Here is a 14,600-nt window from a genome sequence, read left to right on the forward strand (position 1 = left end):
CTACATCAAAAACTAATGAAATACTGTATGGTGACTAACATAATAAAAAAAATTTTTAATAAAAATAAAACTGTCATAATTTTTCTACATTTATTTTGAAAACATATATAAGAAAACACAGTTGTAAACTATCTATACTCTAATAACACTAAAAGCACACAAAAAGCAGAGGCCATTGACATGGACCATGTGTGCTTTTCCATCTATAAATCTGTACTGCATTTTTCTCAACCATCTCCAAATACTCTGTCTTACATTTTCATATTCCATCAGTCATAACTGAGATTTTTTCCTCATCCAAATCAGAACTTCTCTGAATGCCCTCTTCATTTTGTTACTATGTCTACATTTCTTCTGCAGTAACAAAACTCATTATTGGTAATTATAATACAAATATTAGCTTTCCTAGTAGACCATGAGTTCCATGAAAACAAGAGCAATTTTGCTTTCTCTTTCTTTCCCCAGTCCCTAGTCAGCTATTTATTACGTTCCTTGAGGGCAGAATCACTTTTATTGACCCCAAAATGTATGAAATAACACCTTATGTAGGCCATTACATAAAATCATCCTTCATCCCACTGCAGTATAACAAATTGGATACAATGAATGGATAGTTAGTGTAGCTCATTCCTTTTTTTTTTTTTTTTTTGCAAGAAGCTCTTGAAAAAGCCAAGAGAATAAATATAACAGGTAAAACAAAATACAGTGTTGAAAATTTGCCTCTCTCCCCGCTGTCCGTATCACATATTCATTGAATGTGTAAATCACAGAAAAGATAGAAAGGCAAGATAATGGACATAGAAAGGAGCTACTGGGGTGAGCTGAGCAGATATCCAGGAGTGTGTGCTTTGTGATGCATGCTGGCAGCACAGGGATGTTTGGAAAACTAAACCTGTATTTTGGCCAGAAGAAAGACAGAACATGTTTGGAGAGTTCAGCACAAGAAAGGAAAGTTACAGAGCAGGTGCCATTGAAGTAATTAACTTCTACAATAGGAGCAGGAAGAATTTGAAAGTGACTCTTAAGAAGATATGGTGCAGGCATACTGGGTATTTACCCCAAAGATACAAATGTACAGATCCAAAGGGGTACATGCACCCCAATGTTTATAGCAGCAATGTCCACAATAGCCAAACTATGGAAAGAGCCAAGATGTCCATCGACAGATGAATGGATAAAGAAGATGTGGTATATATATACAATGGAATATTATGCAGCCATCAAAAGGAATGAGATCTTGCCATTTGCAACGACGTGGATGGAACTGGAGGGTGTTATGCTGAGCGAGATAAGTCAATCAGAGAAAGACATGTATCATATGACCTCACTGATATGAGGAATTCTTAATCTTAGGAAACAAACAGAGGGTTGCTGGAGTGGGGGGTGGGGTGGGAGGGATGGGGTGGCTGGGTGATAGACCCTGGGGAGGGTATGTGCTATGGTGAGCGCTGTGAATTGTGCAAGACTGTTGAATCACAGACCTGCACCTCTGAAACAAATAATGCAATATATGTTAAGAAAAAAAAAAAAGAAGAAGAAGAAGATAGCAGGAGGGGAAGAATGAAGGGGGGGGAATCGGAGGGGGAGACGAACCATGAGAGACGATGGACTCCGAAAAACAAACGGAGGGTTCTAGAGGGGAGGGGGGTGGGAGGATGGGTTAGCCTGGTGATGGGTATTAAAGAAGGCTGCATGGAACACTGGGTGTTATGCACAAACAATGAATCATGGAACACTACATCAAAAACTAATGATGTAATGTATGGTGATTAACATAACAATAAAAAAGAATAAAAAAAAGAAGATATGGTGCAGGCAAAGCAACTATTTTATAATTTTTTTAGAGACATGCAATGATTTAAACTCCTTTTCCATAATTTTTGGCTGTAGGGCTGGTATTTCCTTGATTATGACTTTATGTTTGAACTTGGCTTCAGTGTTCAGTCCGGCTTTATTTGGGCCCCACAAAGATAAACTAAAGTTTAAGGTGGTCACAGAATATGCAAGATTGACATATGAGGGACCACTTAACCATATGCCGTTGTAAAATCCATAAATATTAAACTGTACTTACTGTTAGCAAAAAGAATCATCAGTCCAGTAGGCATAGAAAGTAGATTCAAAATATTTCATTCAACATGCTTATTTTAGGCTATAATTTACCAGTTAATATTATATTAGCTATTAGTTTAAAATAAAGTGATAAAAATACACTATAATTTTTTTCAATTTTATTTTGTTATGTTAGTCACCATACATTACATCATTAGTTTTTGATGTAGTGTTCCATGATTCATTGTTTGCGGATAACACCCAGTGATCCAAGCAATACATGCCCTCCTTAATACCCATCACCGGGCTAACCCATCCCCCTCCCTCTTCCCCTCTAAAACCCTCAGTTTGTTTCTCAGACTCCATAGTCTCTCATGGCTCGTCTCCGCCTCCGATTTCCCCCCCCTTCATTTTTCCCTTCCTATTATCGTCTTCTTTTTTTTTTTAACATATAATGTATTGTTCAGAGGTACAGGTCTGTGATTCTTCAGTCTTACACAATTCACAGTGCTCACCATAGCACATACCTCTCCAATGTCCATCACCCACCCACCCCATCCCTCCCACCCCCCACCACTCCAGCGACCCCCAGTTTGTTTCCTGAAATTAAGAGTCTCTTATGGTTTGTCTCCCTCTCTGGTTTCATCTTGTTTAATATTTTCCTCCCTTCCCCTATGATCCTCTGTCTTGTTTCTCAAATTCTTCATATCAATGAGATCATATGATACTTGTCTTTCTCTGATTGACTTATTTTGCTTAGCATAATTCACTCTAGTTGCATCCATGTTGTTGCAAATGGCAAGATTTTGGGGTTTTCTGATGGCTGCATAATATTCCATGTATATATATACCACATCTTCTTTATCCATTCATCTGAGGATGGACATCTTGGCTCTTTCCATAGTTTGGCTATTGTGGACATTGCTGCTATAAACATCAGGGCGCACGTACCCCTTCGGATCCCTACATTTGTATCTTTGGGGTAAATACCCAGTAAAAATACACTGTAATTTAAAGTGAGTAAGTTGCCTTCCCATACTAAGATTTTTGGATTCTGTAAATGAATAGATACTTAAAAACAGGAGAAAATAATTCAGGAAGGAATTTAATAAAGATTTCATTGGATGCCACGTCTCTTCTACCTCATATGCACCTAAATGCTGCTACTGTGCAGTGAATGTCTGTAGCATTTATGTGAATTGACCCTAAAATTAGCCGCACTTTAGGTACTATGGTTAGGTAAGCAATGTGTTAATTTCAAACTGTAAAATGTTGACTAAAATGGTAAAAGGGTCTTCTGTTCAGAGAGAACAACAAAAAAATGGATAGAATATGCATATATAAAAAGTCTTTTTTAAAATCAGCAAGTGGACCCTATATTTTAGAACCTACTCGCAATGGGACGTGTATATGTTTTTAGCAAGACGTGAGGCAATGCACAAGAGTATAAGTTACCAAATGTATATTATGCTACAGCGTCCTCTTTAGCACCTCACAGTTAAAAAAAAAAAAATCCCTTAATAAGAACCTGTGATATGCCATTACTGTGGAGTAAATTGATTTCAAGGGAGTAAGTAGTTCAATAGACTCCATAGTTTATAGTTTCCTAATATTCATTAAGTACTTAAAATATCTAGTATAGTTTATACAAACAACCACTAAGCTGCAGCATGTGTATGTGTGTATCCTTTAATTAAAATTTTTGTTTCATTATATTTAAGAACAAAGCAACAACTAAGGTGACCATACAAATGAGTCAGATGTAACCAATGACTTAAACATTCTCTAAGTTCTCATAGGGGTATTACAGGTCTTAGTTAATTACAATCTCCAGGCATTAAACCATACTCCAGTGGCTTTTAGGTTTATTCAGTTTCCAAGTTAACCCCTCCTAAAATCAGAAAATACCTCCTTCAAATTTGTATTTTCTCTTTGAATTGGAAAGGAGCTTAGCTAATGCTAACATTGAGTATTTAATACATGTAATGCTACATCTTAACTTTGTAAATTTGATCATTTTTACAAACAGATTAGAAAATAGATGTTTGTTGCTAAATTGTTGCATGTAGCATCTCTGGATTAGAATCCAACCCCAAGAAACCGGAAGACATTACCATGTCAAGATCACTTGGGATCCAATATGAAATTACTTCGTAGTTCCATTCAATGCCTGGAAAACAGTCCTGTGTATCAGCAATTGTGAAAACCAAGGTGACATTAACTGGAATTCATTGTAGGTGCCAGATCTTAGTCTACTTAACTATCCTTTCTGTGCTAGACTTATTTTTTTTTTTTGAGACTTTATTTTATTTACTTGAGAGAGAGAGCAAGAGAGCTATAGAGAAAGCAGAGGGAGCAGAAGAAGCAGACTCCCCACTCAGCAGAAAGTTCAATGATGCCTGGGCAATCCCAGGACCCAGGATCATAACCTAAGCGTAAGGCAGATGCTTAACCAATCTGAGCCACCCAGGTGCCCTAGTGTTATTTCTTATAAACCCAAATAAATAACAATTGTATTATACTCACATTCCCTTTTGGAAAAGTTGACAGAACTCTATAGACTTGTTTTACTTAGTTCTAGCCACACCGTCCTGTATGAGAAGGCAGGGACATTATCAACAATATTTTATGCAAAAGATATTGAGAAATTTACCAATTTGATGGAATAGCAATAGATTAATCAAAGAACACAACCTTGTTCTGTATCACACTAGGACTAGATACCAGAGAATGTTTACCCAGAAAATAATCTCACTAAGGAGTTTTAAGTAAGGCACAGGGAAAGTGGAATATCCTGAGACATAATCTGACAAGCAAGGTAAAGCAATCATTTCCATTATTCACATGACCCCAAATAATGTGTACTCTACAAAGGTCCTTTTGTACCAATTCTGATTCCAATGTGATATTAACTATGCCTGTAACCATTTACCATATGTTATAATCCATTTGTTCCAATAAATGAAGCATAAACGTCATATTATGATGGGAGGAAAAGTCCCTGACCACAGAATTCAGTCCCTGATTCCTGGCTATGAAACTAAATATTTGTATTAACTCATTTATTCTTAAAATGCATCAGCTCTATGTTACTATTCCATAGAGCCCTTACAAAGTCACATAAAACAGCAGATGTAAACTCTTTTAGAAAAAAATCTGGCAGAGTGACTATGCAATTATTGACCATTATAATTTCTTATGTGCATGTTCAGACAAACCACTAGATTATCTTAGTCCGCAGTCTGCTGTGATTATCACTACAAAAAATCTGTTTTCCCAAGAATCCTGCTGTATCAATTTTGCCTAGTACAAAGCTGGAACTTCTCATGCTAGCAGTCCTTCTACTCGAATGTAACACTTGGAAAAAAGGGATGATCTCTTATTCATAGTGTCAAACAGGACCTATTTTATAAGAAAGCTTTCAAACATATCTGTTAGAAAAAATAATCAGTGCAAACTTCATTTTAAAGTTCTTCGTTTTCTTTAAAATGATGCGGTTCCATGATGTTTCAGTCGAATGTTTTTGACCCATTTCACACATGAGCAAGGCATTTGAGTTGATTGGTATTTATAAAGAAAGCATCACATTTTATTCTGCAATGTAGCACATGTGCAAAAGGAAAGCAACAGTTTAATTTCATATAATATTTGGATTTGGGGATTAGCAATTAACATTTTAAAGTTAGATTACTGATTTGAAAAATTATTTGGAAAATCATATCTGGTACTTCTCAATTTTAAAGTTGCTAAATGTAGAGCTAAATAGATCTTTACATTTCAAAACTTAAGTAAGCTAGTATGTATTTTGAAGGACATCAAAATGATTTAATGTCAGCATACAGAGAGCTATCTATTGAAAAAATATGCCGCAAAAAGAAAGTACATTTTTAAACCATATAATTACCATTAAATTAAGAAGTTAGTTGTTTGAAGTTGGCTCTGTAAATCTTTATGAAGATTCTATATTACCATTTTGAAGCACTCAAATATGGCATTCAGGATAAAGAAGACATCATGTACAAATGTAAATAATGTAACAACAACAGATTGAGTTTTTGTACTTCTTGTTCTCTTTACAATCTTGTCATGAGGATAAATCACATGGTGTCACTTTTTCTCCTTACAAGTCCCTGAAAATGAAGCATCAAAGTCTAATAATTTTCCCCATCTAAATTCTCTACTTTTTAATGTTCTAGAAGAACAAGGATAAGCGATAAAAAATCTTACTCTCTTGCACGGTCCTCTACCATCAGCAAATCAAGAGTACGTAGATATTCTCCTCCTGCTCATATTCCTCTACCTCACCACATTAACTCTAACCTGACGAAGATAAAGAAGGAAATTTGCTTGGGGTCAGATGTAGAAAGTGTGCTTTCAATAAATATTTTCAGTAGTTTCAAGGACATCATCAAAAGTGCCACATATAGGGGCGCCTGGGTGGCTCAGTCGTTAAGCGTCTGCCTTCGGCTCAGGTCATGATCCCAGGGTCCTGGGATCGAGCCCCGCATCGGGCTCCCTGCTCGGCAGGAAGCCTGCTTCTCCCTCTCCCACTCCGCCGACTTGTGTTCCCTCTCTCGCTGTGTCTCCCTCTGTCAAATGAATAAATAAAATCTTTAAAAAAAAAAAAAAAGAGTGCCACATACATTTAGGCCTCATTGAATCTTAAATCTTCTTTGATGCTCTGTAATAGAACAATTGCATTTGTAAACATTTAGGAAAATGTTTACAATAGTTCAAAGGGCACTGATGAATTTTAAAGAATATTTGAATTACCAAAACTATTCCATAGTGTTAAGAATTACTTAGAAGTAGATATTACAGGAAACTGGCCCATTTGAGGATTCTTAAAATGTTTCTTTAATTTCTTTTCAGCTTAGAAAACATATTTTACTTTTATCATAAAAACTCTCAAATGTGTATTCATTTTCAGTTTTTAAGACCCTATTGTAACTTTAAATACAGAACAAACAAAACCTGAACTCTACAGTTTAAAAATCTAAGTTGTCTTGAACAGGGACAAAGTTAGTAAAATAAATAAAATTACTCTTTTTGTTATTATCACTCATAGAAGTAGAGCTATAGTAAAGAGATGAATAACACATTGAGAGAAATTATAGAGTCAACCTTAAAGTTAAATCAACCTTAATTTACTTGGGACCTCATATTATTCTGAGCAATCTAAATGGACTAAGTCACGGCTAAATGAGAAAACAAAGGAGAAATGCACTCTAAACAGCACTACTGATAACTTTCAAAAGACATGTAATTCCAAAAGTTGGAATTCATTTTTGTTAATTCAAGTAGATCTTCCTTAATTTGAACTCACTTCTCTCCTCTAAACATACTGTTGACTCTTTTTTTTTTTTTTAAGATTTTATTTATTTATTTAACAGAGGGAGACACAGCGAGAGAGGGAACACAAGCAGGGGGAGTGGAAGAGGGAGAAGCAGGCTTCTCACTGAACAAGGAGCTCGACGCAGGGCTCGATCCCAGGACCCTGGGATCATGACCTGAACTGAAGGCAGATGCTTAATGACTTAACCACCGAGGCGCCCACACAGTGGCTCTTGCCATGACGGATGATTCTTTAATAAATGAACAGGGAATGAGCTCTCATGCAATAACTTAGTGCATTTCTGCTTGGAAACATTATTTATACAGAATAAAAATGCGAATAAAACAAGTTGATATCCAGTACATATATATAGTCACTGCAATCTTCTGTCATACGCCACAATACATAATGATGGAAAACTCATTATTCAACAGTAATGCATGTGCAAAACCAGATTCAACATGGTTTCTTGATTTTATTGAGATATTCTAATCCATATTTTCCTTTGATGGCCATCATCCCAGTGGGCTTTATCTTCAAAGGGTAATTGGCAATAGTAGTTTAGAATATGACTATAAGGCCGTACAGTTCCATAAAGCAATAAACCCATTTTATTCTAAAGCCTATATTTAACATTAGAGGCAGACAGTATGATTATAATAGTAACGTGATTTGGAGGATAAAATATTTTCTGCTTAAATCTCAAACAGAAATTTAATAGTTAATTGATAGTTTAAAGACAGGCAATCTATCATTTCTATATTTCCTTAGCAAGCTTACTTATTTCATGTGTATAAAACATTTTCCATGCTATTTTAAGTATTAACAATCCCAAATCAAACTGACACTCATTGGGATTTTCTGACACTGGATTTCTATTGGTAAACTGCATTTGCCAGACCAAATTCTTCTCTAAGCCTTAGATCTCAAATGGCACCATTGTGCTAATAAGCACCTTTCCTCGATTTTCAAAATAATTAGTTCCCCCAAGTGGTTTACTTCAGATAAAAGAATAATACACTATCCCCACAGAATTTGTTCCATTTCTAAATGATTTAAAATTCTAAATTTGCCATAGTATTTAAGTTCCAATAGTAAAAGTGCGTCAGTGATTGCAAAGTTTCTATGGCAACAACCTCATTATAACACCACTCCCCGGATAGTAACCTGGATTCTAAGTGTTAGAGAGATGTCAATTATGATGGAGCCCGGTGAACTAGAGAACTAATGCAGTCTATACAAAAAAGTTGTTGATTTTAATTTCATAAACAATGCAAATATGTATAATGTTACCATAGTGATTACAACTGAGATTTTCTACATTTGTAAACATTACGACTCCTTGATGAAACCACTGTAATTTTTTAGACTAAATTTAAGGACAGTTGGTTTTATGTTACCTATCTAAAACTGGATCTAACTATGAAAACCGCAAAGGAAGTTTAGGGTCTGTTGTTTAGAAATCATGACTTTGCCTTAAGATATCAGGCAACATAGGCACCCCACTGAAGTGCTTACAGAACACAGATGCTCTGTGAAGTTACCACTGTTTCAGTCAAAAATATATTAGCATTGACATTGCTCTGTCAACAAACATTTGATTCAATGGAGAAAGACAACACCGACATCCAGAGCCCATTTCCAAAGCGAATACCAGCTTTTTAGAAATTAACATCTGCTGAGCCCCAGTGCTCCAGCTGCCACGGAAAGCAAATTTTCCAAAGTAAATCCGCCCCATTCATTTCTTCCAGGAAGTGGGCATTCAGTGATTGAAATCTATTAATGCTTATTTGTGATTCACTTAAATCTATGATTTAGAAAGTTTAATTGACAGAAATAATGAATAACTACAATACATTTTGGAGACTGCATTGCATTTTAAAACAAGTGAAGATAATTGTAAATGAAAAATGAAAGAAAACTGCATACCTCAGTAAATGAGCCATTAACCTCTCACCTTTTAAACCAGAAAAGAAATCTCGATGGTAATAACCAAGCTTCTTTAATGACTCTACAACATGATTATAAAATTAAACTGATAGTTTGAGATTGATTTTGGTTCTTCGTAAGCTATTTCCAATTTAGCCTTCCCCTTATAAGGACTCACTGTCCCACCACCGACATATTTCTTCTTTATTTTGCTTTGAGGGCAGTGGGACTCAAGGATAAAAGGAGAGAGAAAGGGAGGGAAGGGGGCAGTAATTTCCAGGGGCACTTGGGAGGCTCAGTGGTTAAGCGGCAGACTTTGGCTTAGATCATGATCTCAGAATCCTGGGATGGAGCCCAGAGCATGGAGGCCAGCAATGGGCTTCCCGCTCAAAGGGGAGTCTGCTTCTCCCTCTCTCTCTGCCCCTCCCCCCACTCATGCTCTCTCTTTCTCAAATAAATAAATAAAATCTTTAAAAAAAATTTAAGAAGTAATTTCCAGGATCCTTTTGTAGTTCATAAGTATAATGATTGGGTGTTCATGCCGTTGTGTGACATGCATCTCGTTCAAAACTTGTTATGACCTCATCCCATTACTCATCTGATGTGAACTTGGAAAAAGAAATTTCCATAGGCAAATTTATTTTTAAATTATTCTTCTCTTAATTGAACTATTACTCCAAAATTGTTTTTTTTTGGGGGGGGGCGCATTTGGTTTGTGAACTTGGGAAGGGAAGTGGGGATAGGTGAGTTAATGGGCTCCAGAATTTGTATTTAAAGAAATAAAGGATCAATGTAGTCTAATTCATTCTCAAACAGTGGTGCCTGCTCTGTGATGTGGACCAGAGACAGGCTAGACCTGCTCGGCAGTATAGGTTGGCGCTGGACCCTCTCAAATGTCACTTCAAATTCATTCACTGAGGAACATAAGTCAACCTTTGGGAGAAGTCTAGGTAACATCCAAGTTACATAGATGATCTGCATGATTTAGATTGACATTGGCTACATTCGTATTTCATAAAATTGAAATACAGGACATGTTGGTGTGTCTCTCTGCATGTCATACACATTTTGATCTGAAGCATGTTAGACATAGTCTGCGTGTCTTACACACTCAATATAGATCAGTGTGTGTGTGTGTGTAAATAGACAGATAGATGGACAGATAGATCGATAGATACAGATGAAATAGAATTGTGGATGATTTTTTCAGTCCTAAAAAATCCAAATGAAGCTATCCTTTAAGGCAGACATAGATAGCTTGCTTAATGTTCTATTGGTGCTATTAAGAAAACTATTTTTAAATATTTCTCTTACAGTTACCTTTGGATACAACCTACAACTTAAAATCTGTTTCAAAATTTGGGAAAGTGAAGGAGCGCCTGGGTGGCTCCGTCATTAAGTGTCTGCCTTGGGCTCAGGTCATGATCCCGGGGTCCTGGGATGGAGCCCCGCATTGGGCTCCCTGCTCAGCGGGAAGCCTGCTTCTCCCTCTCCCACTCCCCCTGCCTGTGTTCCTGCTCTCGCTATCTCTGTCTCTGTCAAATAAATAAATAAAATCTTTAAAAAAAAAATTTGAAAGTCAAAACCAAAATAGCAAGTCAAATTTATCACTTCATTCACATATCTGACCTCTATAAGGCTTCTGATTATGTAAAAAAAAAAATCAAATTTACACTTTAGAAATCAAGATTTGAAAGCATTGAGTTTAAAAGAAAATGCTGTAGGCTTTTAAGGCAATTCCAAAATAAGAACTCCCAAAATGTTTTGAGTGCATAAGCCATTATTAGAACAAGTTTTTAGCCTCCCATGGGGTTCTAGCTAGTATATAATAGAGAAAAACACTTACATGTTTCTTTTACTTTTGAGATGTTTGTTAAAAAACAAAAGTCTGATAATGCTCTACTGTCATGACATTATATTTTATTAAATATTAATATAGTTTCAGCAGAAGGCTACATTATGATGTTATAGTTAAAAAAAAATGAAGGCCTTGGAGATTAAAAGATTTGAGTTCTAGACTTTATGGAACTTTGACACTTACTGTTTGTTGAACTTTCTGTGAATCTAAATTTCCTTCAGTATGAAATAAGAGCTGATATTTTTACACGAATGTTGTTTAGAATGATTTAAAGTATGTGGAAATGTGTTTGAAAGCCTACAGCAGTGTCTCAAGACAGTAGCCCTGTGTATGCTAAGACACGGCATTGTGAACCATTTTGCACCCCAATCTCTTCCAGTTTCCCCCAATTGTCTAAAAATGGCATCAGAAGGAAAACATGAATGGTACTCCAGGATACTTCATTCTCATTAAACTCGTGAAGTCACTTAACAAGATCTGGTAACCATGCCTATGGAGCCAAAAATCAGGATGAGGTTCCTATCACCTTCTAGGTAGAAAGAATGCTACTGCGGATATAAATATTTTGAAAGCATCCAAAATTAATCATACTGATTGCATACTTATAGTTACTTAAAGAAAATGCTGGTTTATAAATTGCCTGCTGATAATAAAATTTAAAAAGCAAATCTTTTTTAATGAAACTCATGCCACAAAATTGAACCATGAAAGACAGAGAAAATAGAGTAAGATATTTTACATAGAAAAGAAGACCCCCTAAATTTATTTGATGTATTTTTAATTAGGTATAATGGAAAACCTGATAATTATACCAAAATAAAAAATATTAGCAAACACTGAAATAGGCATGTTTTAAAAGATAAAACTCTTACATTTGAAATTTAATTAACGTGGAAATAAAAAAGAACTAAGAATAATTTGGTAGCTAATCACTATTGTAATCACTCCTTGAATTTCAGGGCTTATGTCTCCTAGGTGTAAGTGTGTAAATATCATTTTTTCTTTCTCAGTTGTGGGGAAAGGATACATATTTATTCACTGGTATGAAGTAGATCCTGTACTGTGGGGAGTTAGAGTCTTCCTCCAAAATCTCACAGACTTAAAGATCTGTAGAGAGTTAGGGGTTAATTAATGTATTCGTTACTTTAAACACCATATATTTTAATATTTGAATGACTTTACTAACAAATTATTCAAGTTGTAATTTTTAAGTCTTAATTTTCACGTAGAAGAAAATAATTATGTAAATTATGCACATTAATTATGTAAATTAATTGGGGGGAATTACTTTCATAAAATTGTTTTGTTGTTATGTATAGCTTTAGTCCTTAGAAACCCAGAAGATCACGCTGTTAAATTAATGTATACACAAATGTATAAACTGTTCCTTAAATAAAAGACATTACTATTTATCTTTCTTTCCTATTAGTGATAAACCTAGTATCATTATAGTCTTTCTTATAGTGATAGTTTCATTAATAAAGAAACCCAGCTCTGTGTTCTTTGTGTTCTTTATGTTCTTTGAATACATAAAAAAAATGCACTTTGAGTTTAAAGTGATTATTTGGTTTTGGCAGCCACCTAGGAAGCTAACTAAAGTCATTTGCAGTGTACAAATTTTCCAGTTAAAAAAATAATAAAGGAAGAAGCCTTAGCCAAACAATTAATGAAGTTACAGGCAAATTTTTTGTCTTTCACAAATGCCATTTAACATTCTAATCTTGCAAGAGATGGCCCAATGATTTTTTATAAATACGTATACACTGAATAGCACAATATTTTAAGCTGGAATATGTCACAAACTCTAATGACCACAATATGCCAAATAAATGACATCTCTGACCTCATGCTATTGGCTGATTCTTATATACCTGCTATATATAAGGAAAAGCCAAATTAAATATTGTGCCAATCCAGGATTCATTAGCAGGATCTATCAGCTGTGTAAAAGCTTCCTCCCAAGTATCTGATCAGTACTCTGATGCATACTTGTTGAGCTTCATTTACAAGATTGTCAGAAAACTAAATGTATTTTCACAGCACCTTCCAAATCTTTAATCAAATAATGTCTAATGAAGCCAAAAGGCTATTTCTCAATTCTTCTCCACTTCCTCTTTCTCCCAGTAGGATATTTACGAAGATAGCAAAGAAGATGACACACACCTTAGTGGTAAGAGGAGGGATAGCTATAATCCACATACTACCAAATGAAAAGTTCAAGTGCCATTCTTCACTTCAAGGGGGACTTGAAGGAGGGATTTGTTTTATTACAGGGTCTACTAATGCCGGCTCTAAATCCCCATCATTGCACAGGAGAGTTTATAAAATCCCTCTTCCATTTGTGAAAAGGAAACTTTCACAATACTGATGCACAAGATGACATTTATTGACATTAAAAGCCTCATCAGTTATTTCTCAGCAGTCTTTATTCCTTTTGCAGAGGGGTTTATTGTAATGTTTGGCATGAAGGAAACTGGCACTCTTTGATTTAGCGAAGTCTGGTCTGACACCAGTACTCCAAGGAGTTTCTTTAAAGCTACCCATTTTCCAAATATTGGATTGAGTACTGTGGGTGGCTATAAGGGTCAGAGATGAGTTTGATTCAACACAGGGTCATAAAGGTTTTTAAAGATATTCTGCTTTACACTTAAATCATTAGGGCTGCATTTGCCCTCAAGCCCATGTTAGGCAGCAATACATTCAAAATCTGTCTCTTCTCAGCTCACCTGGGCTTCTTGGGTCTCATCTCAGGAAACAGTGGCTACATACCTTCTCAATCATTTTCTCAGCCTTATATTCAACCAGTCTTTTTTTTTTTTTTCTTTTAAGATTTTATCCATTTATTTGACAGAGAGAGAGAAAGAGAGAGCACAAGCAGGGGAGTGGCAGATTGAGAGAGAGAAGCAGGCTCCCGGCCTGAGCAGGGAGCCTGACCAGAGCTGAAGGCAGACGCTTAACAGCGCCCCGTATTCAACCAGTCTTTAAACAAGCAAGCAATGAACAATTCATGCCTTCATTACTTAAACATCTGGAGAACTCCATAGAGTTAGTGCCTATGCCTATGAGACGCTCTCAAATTGGGCTTTTTCAAGACCAGTTGGGGAAATAACTAGTTTTATTTACTTATCTGTCTTAAACTTCCTACCACTTCCAGATGTTACACGTCAGTGATAGAAATAAAAATGTATTCCCTACCCTCAGGGAGCCCAAAAGATATTAACAGTGGATAACAATAGCAACAGTTCCTGGCAAGTGCTTTGAGGGAAATCATAGGCTGATTTGCAAAGATGGGAAAGGGCACCAAGCCCACCTGACTAGAGATGAGCCCAGAGCAGAGAGCAAACTCCAGGTCATCTCTATCTCCTGTGCTTTGGCAAGAAGGTCACATGTTATTCTAAAGGCAAAACTTTATTCTAAAAAAAGACC

The 14,600-nt window shown here is 35.9% G+C and overlaps 1 protein-coding gene and 1 non-coding gene across 3 annotated transcripts in view; one reads left to right on the plus strand and one right to left on the minus strand.

Annotated features, from left to right (window-relative positions):
• Nucleotides 1-14,600, minus strand: part of LRP1B (LDL receptor related protein 1B) — a 1,832,840-nt gene that overhangs the window by 1,792,851 nt on the left and 25,389 nt on the right. The gene's annotated exons all lie outside the window — the stretch shown is intronic.
• LOC118534797 (small nucleolar RNA U13) lies at nt 9,817-9,920 on the plus strand. Its single transcript, XR_004916891.1, has one exon. It is a non-coding gene; the product is annotated as a small nucleolar RNA U13 (small nucleolar RNA).

The sequence above is a fragment of the Halichoerus grypus genome, chromosome 4 (genome assembly GCF_964656455.1).
Source record: "Halichoerus grypus chromosome 4, mHalGry1.hap1.1, whole genome shotgun sequence".
In the NCBI taxonomy this organism is placed as follows: domain Eukaryota; kingdom Metazoa; phylum Chordata; class Mammalia; order Carnivora; family Phocidae; genus Halichoerus; species Halichoerus grypus.